Source organism: Crocodylus porosus, unplaced genomic scaffold (genome assembly GCF_001723895.1).
Source record: "Crocodylus porosus isolate Cpor-Errol unplaced genomic scaffold, CroPor_comp1, whole genome shotgun sequence".
NCBI classification, from domain to species: Eukaryota; Metazoa; Chordata; order Crocodylia; family Crocodylidae; genus Crocodylus; species Crocodylus porosus.
In genome coordinates this window covers 98633272-98650368 of record NW_017728943.1, presented here as the reverse complement: position 1 = coordinate 98650368, position 17097 = coordinate 98633272, and the positions used below count along the sequence as shown (strand labels likewise).

Genomic DNA, 17097 nt, shown 5'->3' with positions numbered 1-17097 from the left:
TGGCCAGTCCCATCCCAGTGCCTCTTGGGCCTGACCCACTGGCAAGGGGCCCCCAAGCAGCCCCTCGCAGCCAGCCTGCAAGGGAAAAGCCCTGGTTTCCCACATTTTTCTCCTTTCAAGGAGAATCCATTTTAAAAGTTTGTTGCTTCATTTTTTTTAAGCCTGTCCGCGACCCTTTCATACGTTCTTGCTACCTGCTATTGGGGCTCGACCCATGGGTTGAGAAACACTGCTCTAGATCATCCCGGACAAGCCTATGCCAGCCCAGGGCTTAAAAACCTCCAAGGATAGAGATTGTGCAGCCTCTCTGGGTAGAGAGGTTATGTACAATTCACACGTGTACAAATTGTTGCTTCCATGCCATGGGAAGAGGGGCCGTTTTTCTAGTGTTTCCTGGTGTGCGGCTGGGCTGCATGGGGCCTGGTTGGTGATGTTCACTGAGCATCTCTTTCCTATATCTTTGGACCTAGGTTGTTACAAGCCTCTTTAGTAGGTCCCACCTGGGTCAGGGCCTACCCACTTTGGCAGTGCCAAATAGTGAGGCTAGGTGTGTGGGCACATCAGCAAAGGCTGAGGAGAACTGTCATACAAATTAAGATAGAAGGCAGGGTGGATCTGCCCCTTTACAGATTAGTGAAATCAGAGATAGTATAGAGCAGGTAACCCCCAGTACAGGTGCCAAAGCATGGCATGTGAAGGCATTTTGCTTGGCATGCAGGCCTCTGGGTGAACGGCAGGGATGGGGCCAGGGCTGTGCTGCCCCAACATGGACTGGGCCCCTCACAGCTCCCCTACAGTCAGCCTCTGTCCCACCAACATCTTACGAGTTGAGGTTGCTGGTATTTTTGGCACTCTGCCCAAATACATTGCCACCCCGGTGTAAAGTACAAGTTTTCATGAACCCAAGTTCACTTCTCAGGTGCTGATTGCTCTGCATGAATCAAGATTCTTGAATTCTCCCTGGATTTGTAGCAGTGTAACACTTGGTTTCAATTCTGTTTCTAATTTTGTACATATAAGCCACAGTAGTTCCACAAGCTTATCTGGAAGAGGAATTTGACCTGGTGACTTTCAGGTTGATGGATTTGACTTGGGCAGGGCTGGTCTAGTGTAAATGAGAAGGGAAGTTGACTCAGGGAAGCTGTTCTGTGCTCTTTAGTTCAATGTTTTGAAATCTATGTATTTGAAATCTATGATTTAATGGGTAACTGGAAGAAGACTAGAAACTTCAGGGGTCTGATTCACCACTCCGTTGTGCCTAGGGAAATTATGCAGGAGGGAAGCAGGGCTTAGGTTCCATCACCCTTACTTTATTTGTAAAGTAACCTAAGGAGAGCAAGTGAGTGTTTGGTTTCTTTTCAGAGTGGAAAAACTAATTCTTTGTTACGTGTCTCTGGAAAAAGAGTACACCCATAACTAATTCAGTATGCATACTTTCTATCTGAGCAATCTTTTCTATATTTACAGTTATTCACTGAGTGCCAAACAGTGTTGGTATGATTCAAATATATAAGTAGAAGTAGACATAGTTGCTTCCCCCAAGCTGCATACAGTTTTTTTGAAAGTTTTGAGCCATCTGTCTGCTTCTGGGCCGATGGTTCAACAGTATGTTCTAATCTAGAGCGATACGGTCAGCTTAAACTCATATCCCACAGTCTCTGAACTGAGCAATACCAGGCAAAAAGTGAATATGGCAAGTGTCGCTTTATAATTCTTTGCCAATATGTGGCAACGTACTGCCAAAGTGTTTTAATTCTGTCCATTGACCCATGGCTTCGAGAGGTGATTCTGCTGGGTAGGGAAAGCCATAACATGGAGGTATCCTAGAAATGTCCCCTGTGTCAGGATTTCAATGGAAATAAGGCACCAGTATGCTTACTGAAAATCTTAAGAGCATCTCTGCATCTTTAGGCCTCTGAATGACTTTTACAGATCTGGATTTGTGGTCTTGGTTTGTTGCATTTCCATTATCCAAACTGAAATAAATTAAAAACCTAAATGTCACTTGTTGTATATAGTTATTGTCAGTTTTAGGTTCCTAGAGATGTGATATTTGAGTCCAATTTGTGATAACTGAATGATGTGCTTAAAAACAACTTTAAAACAATTTAAATTGATGGTGTCCTTTTACGAGTAAGTACAGCTCTATGTGGCAGGGGAGTCGGACTGAAAATTCAGTGACCGTTTAAAAAGTGACTCATTGGAACCATAAGAAAGATGCCTTCAATAAATGTGAGATGCTTTTAAAACTGCCCTAAAATTAATCCAGATTGAGTCATTTGCCATTTGAATGAACAAGTCTTGGCAGCAATGTGTTAAGGTTATAAAAGAAACAAATTCTTTTTTTAGTAAGCATTTCTGTTCTCCTTTGGCTGCTGCTGCTGCTGATGACACATATATCACAGTGTTCTGCTTAGTCTTACTTTGTTACTTTCTGGCAGATAGATATATTTTGCCTGTTTTTCAAGAAACAAATATTGGATGTTAAATATGTAAACTAAGTTGTTATTTAATAGGGATGCCTTTATAGTACAACATATGATGTATTCAGTGTAAGGGTTGATGATCATTTTTTTTGTTTTTAATTTGGCTATGAAAACCATAGTAGAGGTAATGAGAAATGAAGGTAGAATGCTTGTGACATGGAAGTTAAATGTTTTGTAGGAAAAAAGGGTTGGGGTTTTTTTTTTAAAGGTTTAGTCATAAGATTAGCAGCAAAATTGGTATATTCTAGGAAGCTAAACATATTTTGAATATATAATAAACATTTAACCCTCGTGTTTTTTTCAGAAACTGTGGAGGGGGGTTGACCTGCTCTGAAGCATAATAAAATTTAAGTACTTAATTGTGTTGACCTAATGCTGGTGCTATATGTTATCTTTGTTCATAAATAGTAGAACTAAATGTATTTACTTTCTGGAGATTATAGAAGTTACTTTAATATTTAAAGGCTATTTTAAAGTTTAAAATTAACATTTTACTATATGTATTAAGGGGCATACAGCAATACATACTGTATTAAGGTACCTTATGAGAGTGGTATATTTTTATATAATTTCTTATACAGTCTTAATAAATATGTAGTTTCTCTTGTTAATAAAATATTAATTTATAAACAACAGAATATGGTGCTTAATAAACTTGGCAGGTTATGCATCAGGCATGAGTCAACCTTCAGAAGATTCAATGCCTCTCAATATAAATAAACCACTAGGTTTGTACTGAGTTGGCAACTCTTCAAAAATGTGCTATGGTCCATATTCACAGAGTACTATTATTTAGATTCAGTTGTCATTTAGGTACACTAATCTCTTTTTTTGTAGAGGAGTAGCCAGGGATTTAAAACCCATTTTTGAAAAAACCCATTTTAATGGCCTTTCAGAACTTCCTGTCACCTACATTCAAAAGGAATAGAGATCCATAGTCATCCATAAAATTACCTTGATGTACTGTAAGATGAGAGGGTTATCTCTCTTCCTATGGGCCAAGTCCAAAGACTTCTTGGACCCATGACTCTTTTTTTTTAATCAGAATATTGGAATTCATCTTTGGTTTGCTCTTGGCAACAGCAGAGATGTTGTATGTGCAACAAGGATATTTTGTGCTCAAAACCTTGACTGACAGCTTTCCTAACTACAAAGTTGGCTCAATAAAAATTATCATCCAACAGATCTTGTTAAGTGCTGCAAAAATATTTTTAGGCAATCTGTTGTTACTCAGATCTTCCTTCCCTGCAAATAACTAAATATGGAAAGTGGATTCTTGAAGTGAGGGGAAAATAAAAACATTGTAATGTTTATGTTTAAAAAAATATACACAGTTTTTTATTATTTTATCTTGGGTTGTTTCCTGGGTACAATAGTCCACAACCAAACCAATCTAGAATGTGCAGCAGTTATCTAAATTGCATCTGATTGTAGACAACCCTCTAGGCCTGACTTCCCTTCCCTCCCTTCCCTTCCTTTCCTCCCCACCATTGCCTTGCAACTTGTGTAATTATTTACACCTATACAGAGTGAATGAACTACCCTACCATATCAGATTTCTTTACATGGCAAATGCAGGTGTGTATGTGGATGACAGTAAAGAATTAAGTCTTCAAACTCCTATTGTTCTTTAGGACTTGAGGCAGTATTCCACTTCAGTGAGAGTTAAGAAATGTGGCAGTTTGGGACAGTCAACGGTTAAGATTGTTGCACATCTGATATGTCTTCTCCCCCATCCCTTGCTTAGGCAAGTGCAAGAAAGAGAATAGTGGTACCAAAGACTGTGACTCTTGTGATAAGGGTGGGTTTGATTTAGTTAGGCACGTTGAATTCTTTGGTCATCCCTTAATTTAAGCAATGGGGTACTGATCCTCTGGATTCAAAGCTGACCAGACAGACAGGACTTTAAGCTAAGTAGAAAAAATACTTGGGGAAGAAGGTGTTTTAATTTAGCATTAAAAAAAGATATCCTTTTGCCTAAATTAAGAGTAGATGAAGATGAGGATGAACTGAGGAAACAAATCTGTTTAAGTGCAAGGAATATACAGAATAAGCAAAGCGAGGTAAACTGTTGTTTAAAAACAACACAAATTGGCTGGATAAGTGCATCATCACATGACTAAAAGCTGCCTGAAGGACAGGCAAATAAAGGGCAATGAAATGATCTGAGTGAGGCTCCAGAGGAGTATTGCAGGAACTGGCACTAGGTTCTTTCTTTTAATGTTATTGTTTCAATGTAAAATTTCAACTGATAGAGAATCAAAAATGAAGGAATTTATTCATAAAGGTATCAACAAAATGAACCATTAAAAATAAAAATGAAATAGATTATAATGGTAATCCTTAGAAACAAAAGCGTCTTTCATGATCCAGACATGCTTATCTGATTATAGGTGCTTGGTGTTGTTAGCAATTCCGGTCAAGTTGGTAGTGCTGCTTGCAGTGGTTGCTGCTGTGAGTGGAGGTGGCAGTTTATGGGTCCATCATATGTAAATCAAAAATTAATTCTAAAGATGTGCTTATTTTGACTTGAAAAGAAAGTGCTTTTGTCCAGGGTGTGGCTCACCATCCCTGCAAATATATCATCCTGGCTGTCAGTGTATGCAGTTATGTTCCAAACCTTTCTTGTATAGTACAAATAGGAAAGCTGTCAGGGGGAAATGTAAAGGAAAGAGAAGTTTTGGTGTGAGGGGTAGAAGAACAGGGTGGGTACTTCTTGTTTTTAAGAAACCAGTATGGGTAGGGTTGGTAGGGGAATACCAGTTGAGGAACTGCTGGTGATGGTGAAGACCTTCCTTGATATATGTATTCTGGCATGTATCGGAATGTCTTGCAGCATTTCCTGGGAATTGAAAGATGGCTCAGTACCTGGGTAACTCTTCACCTTTAGCAAACAAGAGCCTAGGTTTCATTTTCCACTTGGCTAATGAGCGTGGTGGGGAGATCGTGTCTCTCAGTGCTAGAGAGCTGTGAGAATACATCCCTTTATGAAGGATCAAATGGGGTTGTCCTTCTGCAGAATAGCAAGCTAGAGGTTTACGGCAGGGATAAAGGACATGTTTAGTGCTTCCGTAATAAGAATGTGTATACTTGTGGTGGGGAGGAGGCAGGACTTGTGGCTGTGTCAAGGAAGCTAATGGTGAGATGGGTGAGCTCCGTTCCACTTCTGAATATGACAGAGTTGATATTTGCAATTTCTCTGGGCACTGAATGTCTTTTGGGATTTATCTTGAATGTGCTATAGTGTGGAAAGGGGCCACATTTGGAGGGAATGGAACATGGAAAATGTGATATGTTGTGTTCACAGTTCAGTTTGGTACAGACTAGGTAAGGATGGGAGAGGGAGCTAGCTAAATACTAACAGTGATCAGTCATCTGTAACAGAGCAGAGGTGAATTTCATGATAGCTTGAGTGGAGAGTTTTGTATTAAAGGAAAATGTATTGTCTGAATCTGACAGACAGGTGATACAAGGGATCCATCCTTTTTGAGATCTGATAGGCTGGTTCCAGATGTGAAGGTATGTGCATTTTCCTGGGGACAAACAACAGTGGCACAATATACATCACTGCTACTTGTGCCCAGGGAACACCCATGCACACGTGCTCTGGCATGGGGCAGCTTGCCCCGGGTGGATTAGGAGAGGCTGGGGCCCCATCAGCCTTACCTGGGATTGTGGGGGCCTCCTGGGGTTCCAGCAGTGGCATTAACAGGGTAATCTCCTGTCTCTGTGGAAGGACCCCCCCCGCACAACATCTGTGCAGACCAAAGGCCAGGGAAGTCTATCTCTGTAGCACCTCCAGTTTACAGTCTTGGCCTTGGTTTCTGGCAGTGTGGTTCCAAAGGACCTGAGCTAAGAAGACTTCCCTTAAGTACAGCTGTCCATACAAAACCACTCTTTTAAAAGGGAATCCTGTTATGGAAGGATTCTGTTGGGTAACAACATGCTACGTCTGTACCGCATTTCTATTTTAAACTCTTCTGGTTCATGATAGAAAGCTGCAGAGCTTGGCCTTTTCACGCTCTTTCCAGCCTGCTCCACCCTACACTGTTCCTGTGTGCACACTCAGGATTCCATAGGGAAATGTGCTGGGAAGGCAGCTGAGCTGTGTTTCTGTGAGGAATGGGGAGAGCTGTAGAGGGTGACTATTTTTTAAGCTAAGGTTACTGGGTGGTACAGGGCTGGAAAAGGCAGTCCATGTGCAGAGAAATAGCATCCAAGAAGGATAAGGTGACAGTCTAGTGCTAGATAGTTCACACCTAGAATGTCATATTTTGTCCTTGACGTGTCATTACTGCAAAGGCCTTGACAAACAGGAAAGAATTTTGTGAAAATCAACAAAATGCTGGATCTGGAAGGACCAAATTAAGAGGAAAGATTAAAAGTCACAGCAGCAAATATTCACCTATTTCTTAAGTGGGAAAGTAGCAGACTACAAATATACCAGTAATTTGGTCTACTGGATTTTGTATTAATTTTGGCTCTTGTACAGATGGAAAAGTACAGGAGAGTGAGGGAATAAGATTGAATATATTTCCTGGCTCCTAACAAAATGTCTGTAAAAATATGCCGCAATTTACAAGGGATTGCTTCTTGAACCAAAATGTGAAAGCTTCCTTCTAAAGCAAATGGTTTTACATATGAAAACCCCAAATAATCATTTCCTTATCATCTGTTCTGCAGCCTGAAATTATAAACTAATGTTTGCCCAGCATTTGAAGCCAAAATGTACTATATATACATATATAGTGTGTGTGCGCGCGTGCCAAGTGTTACGTTTCAACATATCCCAGTAAAACTTTTCTTATGAGAGAGATTTGAATGTACTTATAGGTGAACCAATGTCTTTTAATTGCTTAAATGCATCAAAATGAATCATGGCCTATGATCTGAAGTTGGTTTTAACTTTAAGGCATGCCAGCTTCTCAAGTGTATTGTATCATCTACCTGCCTAAATTTTGTAATCTTTCAGACCAGTACAACTTGTCACCTTTGACTCAACTAGCTGTCTGAAGTCCATCTTCTCCCCTGAATATTCCATATGTATAGTGTATTCTGTGTATATACATTTTTGCATAAAAATGTACTACCCATCAAGGAAGTGTGCCAGACATTTGGTACAATTTTTTGGACCTAACATTTAACTAACAGTTACCTGTTACTTAGTAACAAAAATGGTATAATTTGCTGGAGAGGATAAAAGAGGAAAAGCTAATGTGTTGCTCACTTTACAAAGTATTTTGACTGAGCCACTTGTAAGTAAAATAAAAGAGAAGAGCTGGGTTCTAAAAATGGCTGGAAGAGGCATCCTTTTTTATCTAATAGCCTAAGTCAGGGGTTGGCAACTTACACCCTATGGCTGGATCCAGCCCATTAATGTGGCATTAGGCACTAGAGGGCAGGCACCGGCTGCAGCAAAGATAAACACTGGCGTGGTACTAGCACCTGTCCTCCCATCCACTTCTGACTTTGGGTGCCTGCCTCTGGCCTCACGTGTACAGAACTAACCCAAAATGAGAGAGGCACAGGTTATTTTTTATGTCATTTTATGTTCCCTTTGTACTGATTGAGTGTAGCAATAAACCTTAAGAGACTGGCCTGTTGAATTTAGTATAGTATGCCCCCATGTAACTGAAGGCCAGTCTGGGTCTGTGTTGTTCAGCGTTGTGTTTATTTCAGTCATGTTTTCTTGAGATTAATTTTGTGGAGCAGAGCTGCCCAAATGCCAAGGGCCATTTGCTGCAAGATTGGGGCCTGCCGTATGGCTCACACCTTCCATACAGGTAGCTCAGGATCCGTCCCCGCTGTGCATAGTATGGCCAGCCCAGCCAACATGCTTCCCTTCCCCTCCTGGTCCTATGTGCAGCTCAGTTCCCGGTCTCTTTCATGCAGGCAGTCTGGCTCCCTGCTCCCTCCTGGACACGCATACTGCCTACCCGAATACAGGCAGCCCAGCTCCGAACTTTGTTGCATGCAAGGTGCACAGTATGGATTTCCCAGCCTAAGTGCTATGTCTGCAGCACAGGCCCCCTGCCCCCTTCTGCTGTGCTGTCCCACCCCACCCCACCCCCAGAAAGTGGGGCAGGAAGTAGAAGCTGGGGGAATGTGGGGGAGCCTGAAGAACCTGGCTGCCATAGCAGGAGCAACAGTGGGGGTGCGGGTTGGGGGGAGATGGCAGCTGATTGGGAGCCTGCAGGCTGCATGCCAATCCTCTGGGGACTGCCTGTTGGACACCCCTGTTGTCAAGTATTTCATTGTTTTCTATTTCCAATATGTTTTAACTGATTGCTTTATGTAATGGAAGGAATAGTGTGAAACCTGTATAGAGCACATAGGATGATTACCCTGGTATTTAGCTTTATTTTGAGCTGAGGAGTTTACTTCCTTCATGGAAGTAAAGAAGTAATCTCCAAAAAAAATCTGCCTCTCATTGGGAAGGCCCCAGTTGCTCCCTATGATTTCTTGAAGCTTGATTTCTTATTACTATTATGCTGACATGCTAAATTGGACTTTTAAGCCAAACATTAGGTAAACTTTCAGGGTAGAATCTCATAAAATTCTAACTCTATGAACTGAAACTGAAATTCCTGTTCAGCCCTTCAGATTTTGGTGTGGGGTTCCCTTGAGTAAAGGCTTGGTTTTGTATTTGTATTAATTGCATACACATATGCACATGCATGCACACACAGTTAGGTTAACATATGCTGAGACGATTTTAAGGGCCCTTGCAGCATTCTCCTTTTACATCTGACCTGATGAAAAAACTCATTCTTGCTCTGGAACCTGGTGATTAGACTGACCCCTGAAATGAGGTATTTGTGAAGAGTAGGAATAGCAGCCCACCCCAGCTAAGCTTTCATTGCCAGAAGTGGCAAACACTGAGTGTTTAGGAAGAAAGTTGGGGGAGGAAGATTGTCTTCAGAGCTTCAATTTTGGAGTTAGGAGACTAATTTATTTTTAAGTCTTTTTTTCAACCTTGCTTGTAATGACTAGAGAATATGGTGTTCAGGACGAAATGTCATCGAGTACCAAAGCCAAATGGTAGTAGCTGGAGCTGAATGAAAGGATGTTAAGAGAGACGTCTAGTTCTAGATTTTATTAAGAATCTTACTGAAATGTTAAACTTTTCATTCTTTTTAAAGATAAAGGCAATTACACTGTTCTGGGTAAAAAATTAAGCAACAAAATCCATATGAAGCAAAACTTTACAAATAGTTACGCTGTGGAAAAAAATACTAAAGTGGCCTTTGTACTGTTAGGTGAATTTTCTTTATTTGGCAGGGACCAATTGTCAGTAGATTTTTCCATCTGAATGAAAGATGGGGCAGCTGTTTGTTTCTAAGCCAAAAAACGGAACTTTCTGTGTTTGTTAAATGATGCATGCTCACTGTTACAGTTTACTTTTAATAGATACTGTGCCCGCAGCTTAAACACCCCTCCCTTTAGGGAAAAATCACTAATCACTAATAATTTAATCACTAATAATTTTTCACTTAATTCACTCATTGGATTATGCCTTTTAGAAACAAGGGAAGAAAGGAGGAGTAAGCAATGCACTGCTCAAACAGCACATGAAAGTCTTGAGCAAACAGAATGGGTTGGGCTCAGACTTTTTACCTGTCAAACAGGAGAAACCAGTTCTCCTCCCAGAACAGCCCGCTGATGTGCAGAGATGGGTCTGTGTTGCCCCAGGCCCCAGTCCTTTGGTAGTGCGTAAGGGGTTGGCTCTCATAGCAGCATTAACTGCATCTCTCCTTTTCTGTTCACCTACCCTTTGGCCATATTATGGCCCCCACTAAATATGTTAAAGGAGCAAAGGGTTTCTTATGTCCTCCTCTCCCCTGACTTTACAAAGTGAAAGTAGATGTTACTTACACCAAAAATATGCCCAAACATTATACAACTTAATGCATCTTTGAGTTCTAAAAGGTATTTTTCTTACTTTTAGACCTCTTTGAGGTCTAAAAAAGGTTTAAAAACTGTTCTGTTTCCTCCCGCGTCAATGACACCTTGTATGACTTTTGAGCCAGTTATCAGGGATAGGGACAGACATTACACAGAAACCTGTATAAGTGATCGGAAACCAATTAAAACTTGTAACACAACAGAAATTCAGTACACATAAACTAATTTCAAAATGGCTGAAACCAGTTTAAGATAGACTTGGATGGATGTACTATTAGACTTAAGTGGTCTGGGTTAAACAGGCCCATCAAACTTATGCCCCAGAATCCCTCCCAAATCAAGTTAAGCGGCTGTCCTCCAGCATCCCATGATCCTTTGCATGCCTGTGCTGTCTGCACTGCGGAGCTGTGCCAACCCCACCCCCAAACTGTCCCATTGCTGAACCTTTGCTCCCCAGCCCTGTGTCCTACCTGCACCTGCCAGTGGTAGTGCAGGAGGGGAGGGCAGGAGCAGAGGCCCCCACTGTGCAGGCCCCCACAACTGTGCTTGTTCAGGTCTGGGGGCAGGGGGTATGGTCTCTGGTCCCCACCCTCTGTCACTGCCTGACTTGACTGAAAGCACACATGGCTCTCAGCCCTGCTCCTGCCTGCCCATGTCAGCTGGGACTGGCAGGGGAGGTAGAAAGGTGGAGGGGAGTGCAGGTTCCTCCCCAGCTGTGCTTGCTTGGGCCTGGGGCCCTACCCCCTGCTGCTGCCTGGCTTGGCTGACACAGGGAGGCAGGAGCTGGGGCTGAGAGCTGTACCAGGACTGTCATCTGAGCTGGTCAGCATGGCAGTGGGAGAAATGGAGGCCTCCATTCTGTGGGCCTGACTCCAGCCCCTCAGACCTGAGCAAGGACAGCTGTGGGGTGGGAGGGGTCTTTGCTCCCTCTTGTCCCCTGGCACTGCCCGGCTCAGCTGATGGCCCATGTGGCTCTCAGCCCCACTACTGCCTGCCTGTGGCAGTCAAGCCTGGCAGTGTGGGGGGAGCAGGCTTCCCCCCTCCCCACCCTCGCTGTGCTTGCTTAGGTCTTGGGGCCTGGGGCCAGGCCTGCAGGATGGGGGCTTCTCCCTGGCTTTTCCCCCCTGCCCCTCCCTGGTGCTGAGTGGCTCAGCTGACTGTCCTGGCACAGCTCTCAGCCTTGGCTGCTGCCTGCCCATGTCAGCCAAGCTGGGTGGTGGTGGAGGTGGGCAGGAGCAGAGCCCCAATCCCCCCAGACCTGAGCAGTGATGGCTGCGGGGAGCCTGTGCTTCCCCACCCAGCCTGGCTCTGCTGTCACCAGCAGGGAGGAGCAGGGCTGAGAGCCATCCAGGTTGTCAGTCTAGCCAGGCAACATCAGGGGAGTGGGAAGTGGAGCCGGTGGCTTGTCTCTGGCCTCCCCCAACCAGAGCAAACACAGCTGGGTGGATGTCCCACTGGTAATGACAGGACTGCTGGTGGGGGCAGGCAGGGATGGAGAAAGAGGCCCCACTGGGAAGTGTACAAGAGCATCCCTGGCCTTCTGGCCTGACCAGTGCAGGCATCTGCCATGCCGCTCCCCCCACCCAAGAGTGCACATGCGTCTGTTCACTCCCAGTTCAATGTATGCAATTTAGAGAAACTTTGGGCTTTTTGAATGTCTGTACTTAACCCTTAGTCTCTGTCTGTGGGACCTATGGAGGAAGTGTGCTCATTGCAAATTCCACTGGGTTTCTTGTAATCTATCATTATTCTGACATCACCTGCATCACATTGGTATGATGGACACTGAATGAGTAATGGTTTGGGTGTCATTGCCCAGCCCTGATGAGGGTTATATGTCAGAGCTCATGCTTCATAGGTAAATCCAGGAGCAAAAGATCATTTAATTTTGGATTGTGCATTTCCAAAATCACTTTATAAAGGATGTATAAAAGCTTGTAGGATAAAATATACCAAAGATATGCCAGGCAGCACTGCAGCCACAGAAACTGCTATAAATTACATGTCTCCCAAAACTGTCTGAACTTTATCAGAGGCTGTAGCATGCAAAGATTAGCACCTCTGACAGTGCTATATCTCTAAGTATAGCACAGACTCTTACCTAAGCTGTAGTGTGTAGTTCTAGTTGAAAAATGAGAAATTATAAAGATACGTTGTATATGTTTTTAGTGGGACAGAGATTTATGCACTGTTGTCAGTTGACTGACAGGTGACTTTGAAAGTGCTGGGTGACTAAAGAGCATAGACTAGACCAAGACTCTCTCATCCTCTCTAGCCTTTCATAAAAGTCAGAAGTCAAACTGAATGCTCAAGTAATATTTCTCTGGGTGCCACTGGTAGAGTTTTCTCAATGGGGTCCTGCCTCTGAAATTTTCTACCTGAATTACCACACAACTAGATATGAATTCGATCTCTTCTAAAAAGAATGACAAGAGGTATCTCTTGGCCTAACCTTTTCAGACTAATTAAAACCTTGTTTCCACATTGACTTATTAAGCTGTTGGCAAGGGAAGAATGCCATTTGGTCTCTGTCACTGAAATCTTGAAGGAGTCTGCTTAAACCTTATAAGTGCTTACATACCCTAGGGACGGAAGCCAAATTAATGCTTTCAATTATAGTTGATATGACTGCAGATCATTAAGATGACAACAAATTACGACTGTGATTCAATTTAATTATTTGTGGCAACATTGAAGGCCTACATTTTGAGGCTTTGATTTATAGAAGTGTAATGAAAATGTCTCAGAATTCTTTTTATACTGTTGGTGGGGAAAAAAAATGTAATTTGACTTATAGATAATGATATGACAGCATAGTTTGCCAACCCCTGGGAATTCAGTCACAGGTATATGCCTGCTTTTGCTCTCTCTTTGCTATTATGGGTTTAAACATGACCCACACATATTCTAAAACCAAGCTAACAGCCAGGTTATTTGCTGAAGATGTTATGTAGCAAGGGAAAGAAACAAATGAACCATAGAAAAACAGGACTGAAAGCGACTTAAGAAGGTCATCTAGCTCAACCCATGCATGGCTCAAGGCGGGGTCATCCCTGTCAAAACCAGCTCTTCCAAATGTTTGTCTAACCAGCTTGTTAAGACTTCCAGGGATGGAGAATCCACAGTCTCTCTAGGTAATTTAATACTGAACCTGATAGTGACAAACTTATTACTAATTACATTTTTAAGAATTATTTCTTGTCCTGTCCCCTCTGTTACAGCTGTTACGGTTACAAGGAGCAGGAGCAGAGCTGCAGTCAGCTGCCCTCAACAGCCCTAAAGCACACCACAAAACAGCCACTAAGTTATTTAGATGCTCTAGTCTGTATGATTGACTAATAAGCAATTAGGTTTTAAATACCTTGCCAGAGGAAAAAAGATTCTAGCTGCTTAACTTACAAATATGACATGTTGAAAATAGCTTAAAATTGGTATTCTAACTTAACCTGCAATGAGAAATTTACCACAAGAATCAGAGGATTATAAATGTTTTACTGTTTAATCTGATCAAACTGTTGTAGGTCTTTAGCCAATCACACTCTTAAAGAGGAGCTAAATGATGTTAAACAGCTGGAACAAATACTACATGCCATCACAATGCTCCTACTTCTGTTTCATAACATAATTTTATTTTACTTGATTTAGTTGTATTTGCATGTCCATTTCAACATACAGAGACAACTTGTCTTCCAACCCCTAGTTGTACATCACCTTTTAACACTATAGGATGTTGAAATCTGTACACAACAATTTTACTCATTGATAAGCAAAGAATATATCCACATTAGCAGAGATCCTTGCTTTACTATTGGTTTTTGTTGGGCTTTTTTTCCATACATCTGCAATTTGCAAAATAAGGTCTGATCTTATACTTAGATATCTAAGTGCAGTTCCAGGGCCTAAACCGATTCCTTTTTTTTTAACGATGAAATTCCATTGTGCTGAATTTGATAACCAGTATTTTCAGTTGCATAGCTTGTCTGTTGGGTATCCTGCCCCTCTGTGTGTGGCCCACACAGTGTGCAGCTTAGGGGGTCACATGCTGGAGCAGTATGAGCCCCCAGCTACACTGAAATTGGATGGCCCCAGGTTAAAATATTAGTTCTTATAGCAATAGAATCCCCCCCCGTCACCCCTTCATTTTCTAAAATGCCTTGGTGGAAGTCATTTGAGCTTAATGTTTACATCTCTGTACATATGCAAAAGGACCAAAAAGTCTATTTAACTGAAGTACCCAGAACCGTTTAGAAGGAAGGGGTTGGTAGTTACTGAGCAGATAGTGGTTTTTCTGTGAACTGGAGAATAAGCCTCCATTATAGGTGCAGAATCATAAACGTTCGTAATTTGAGAGCTGAGCTAATCAGAGCTCAAGTAGAAAGGAAAAAACAGGAGTTTGATACCATGCAGGTGGGCTCAGTGGATAATCCTGATTAAGCAGTACACATGATGGTGTCTGCTGGATTCAAAGGTGCGTTGACTTTGTTGATCCTTTGCACCCAGTAGTATAGAACCTGCATCCTTTGCAGTGTCAGTCCCCAGTACATGAAGTATTGTGCCATATTTCTAAAGCTTGACCTCAAAAGTTAGGATTTTGCCCCTCATTCTTACGTAGAAGAAAATCAGCCTTTAGTTCCAGAATTTCTATTAGAGGCTCATGGACTAAATGTATTCATTTTATTTAAATTATTTTAATAGATTGTACTACATTTTATATCCTGGCCTATGCTGTGTTGAATTTAAATTTCATTTTAAGATGGTTTATTTTTTAAAAAGGAAAAGTTAATTATAATTTTAAATAAAAATCAAAATATCTAATTTAAATGTTTAAAAAAATCTAATTTTAATGGTTTTAAATTGATTTTTATCAACCCAGGCCCTTAGCTTAATGTTGTCCCTGAGCATCAGAAGGTCTTCACTTCAAGGTATAAGGGGATTTTTCCCATTTGAAAAATGTTTTCTGTAGAAAGGGTCATGTAAGTCAGCTTTGCATGATCATAGAATTATAAAAAATTTAAGATTGGAAGGGAATTCAGGAGGTCATCTAGTTCAGCCCCCTGCTCAAAAAAGGACCAGCCCCAACTAGATCATCCCAGCCAAGGCTTTGTTGAGCCAGGTCTTGACAACGTCCCGGGATGGAGATTCCACCACCTCTCTGGGGAACCTCTTCCAGTGCTTCACCTCCCTCCTACTGAGAGAGGTTTTTCCTAATATCCAACCTAAACTTCCCTTGCTGCAACTTGAGACTATTGCTCCTTGTTCTGTCATCTGCCACTATTGAAAACAGTCTAGATCCATCATCTTTGGAACCACCCTGCAGGTATTTGAAGGGTGTGATTTGTATCGTCCCCTTTGGTCTTCTCTTCTAGATTAAATAAGCCCAGTTCCCTCAGCCTCTCAGAAGTCCATGTTCCCTAGCCCCCTCACCACTTTCATTGCCCTCTGCTGGGCTCTCTCTCCAATTTGTCTATATACTTTCTGTAGTGGGGGGCCCAAAACTGGACACAGTACTCCAGATGTGGCCTCAACAGTGGCTAATAGAGGGGAATAATTACTTTCCTCGACCTGCTGGCAGTACTCCTACTAATACTGCCCAGGATGTCATTTGACACCTTTGCAAAAAGGGCACATGATTGTCTTACGTTCAGCTTATTGTCCGCTGTAACCCCCAGGTCCTTTGCTACAGAGCTGCTGTTTAGTGAGTCCCCAGCCTGTACTAGTTCATGGGATTGTTCTGTCCTTCATGCAGGAATTTACACTTGCTGTTGTTGAATCTAATGAGACTTCTTTAGGTCCGCTCTCCCAATTTGTCGAGGTCTGCCTGAATCCTAGCCCTACCCTCCAGTGTATCTGCTATTCCCTCCAGCTTGGTGTCGTATGCAGACTTGCTGAGGATGCACTCCATCCACTTTCCAGATCATTGATGAAAATATTGAACAAAACCAGCCTCAGGACCAACACCTGGGGTACTTTACTTGATACCAACTGATATTAATTAGACATTGAGCTGTTGATCACTACTACACTCTGAGCCAGTTTTCTATCCACCTTGCAGACCATTTATCCAACCCATACTTCCTTGGCTTGGTTGCAGGAATGTTGTGAAAGACCACATCAAAAGCCTTGCTAAAATCAAGTTATACCAGATTGGTCAGGCATGACTTGCCCTTGGTGAATCCATACTGACTATTTCTAATAACATTCTCCTCCAAGTGCTTAGAAATGGATTACTTGAGGATCTGCTCCATGATTTTTCCAGGGACTGAGGTAAGGCTGAGCAGTCTGTAGTGCCCTGGATTTTTTTTCTTCCCTTTCTTAAAGATGGGCACTGTATTTGCTTCTTTCCAATCATCTGGGATCCTTCCCAATCACCATAAGTTTTCAATCATGGCCAGTGGCTCTGCAGTCGCATTGGCCATCTCCTTCAGCACTGTTGAGGGTGCATCCCCTCCAGCCCCTATGTCCAGCTTTTCCAAATAGTCCCTAACTTGCTCCTTTGCCACTGGCTACTTACCTCCTCCCCAAACTGTGCTGCCCAGTACAGTAGTCTGGGAGCTGACCTTGCCTGTGAAGACTGAGGGGGAAAAAAGGCATCGAGTACTTCAGCCTTTTCTGCATCCTCTGTCAGTAAGTTGCCTCTTCTGTTTATTAAGGCACCCACATTTTCCCTGATGTAACTCTCTTGTTTTGATTCTTTGACTGATTTCCT

The 17097-nt window shown here is 42.4% G+C and overlaps 1 protein-coding gene across 1 annotated transcript in view; it reads left to right on the top strand.

Moving 5' to 3' along the window:
• KCNK1 (potassium two pore domain channel subfamily K member 1) overlaps positions 1-17097 on the top strand; it is a 49637-nt gene that overhangs the window by 873 nt on the left and 31667 nt on the right. The window lies entirely within an intron of this gene.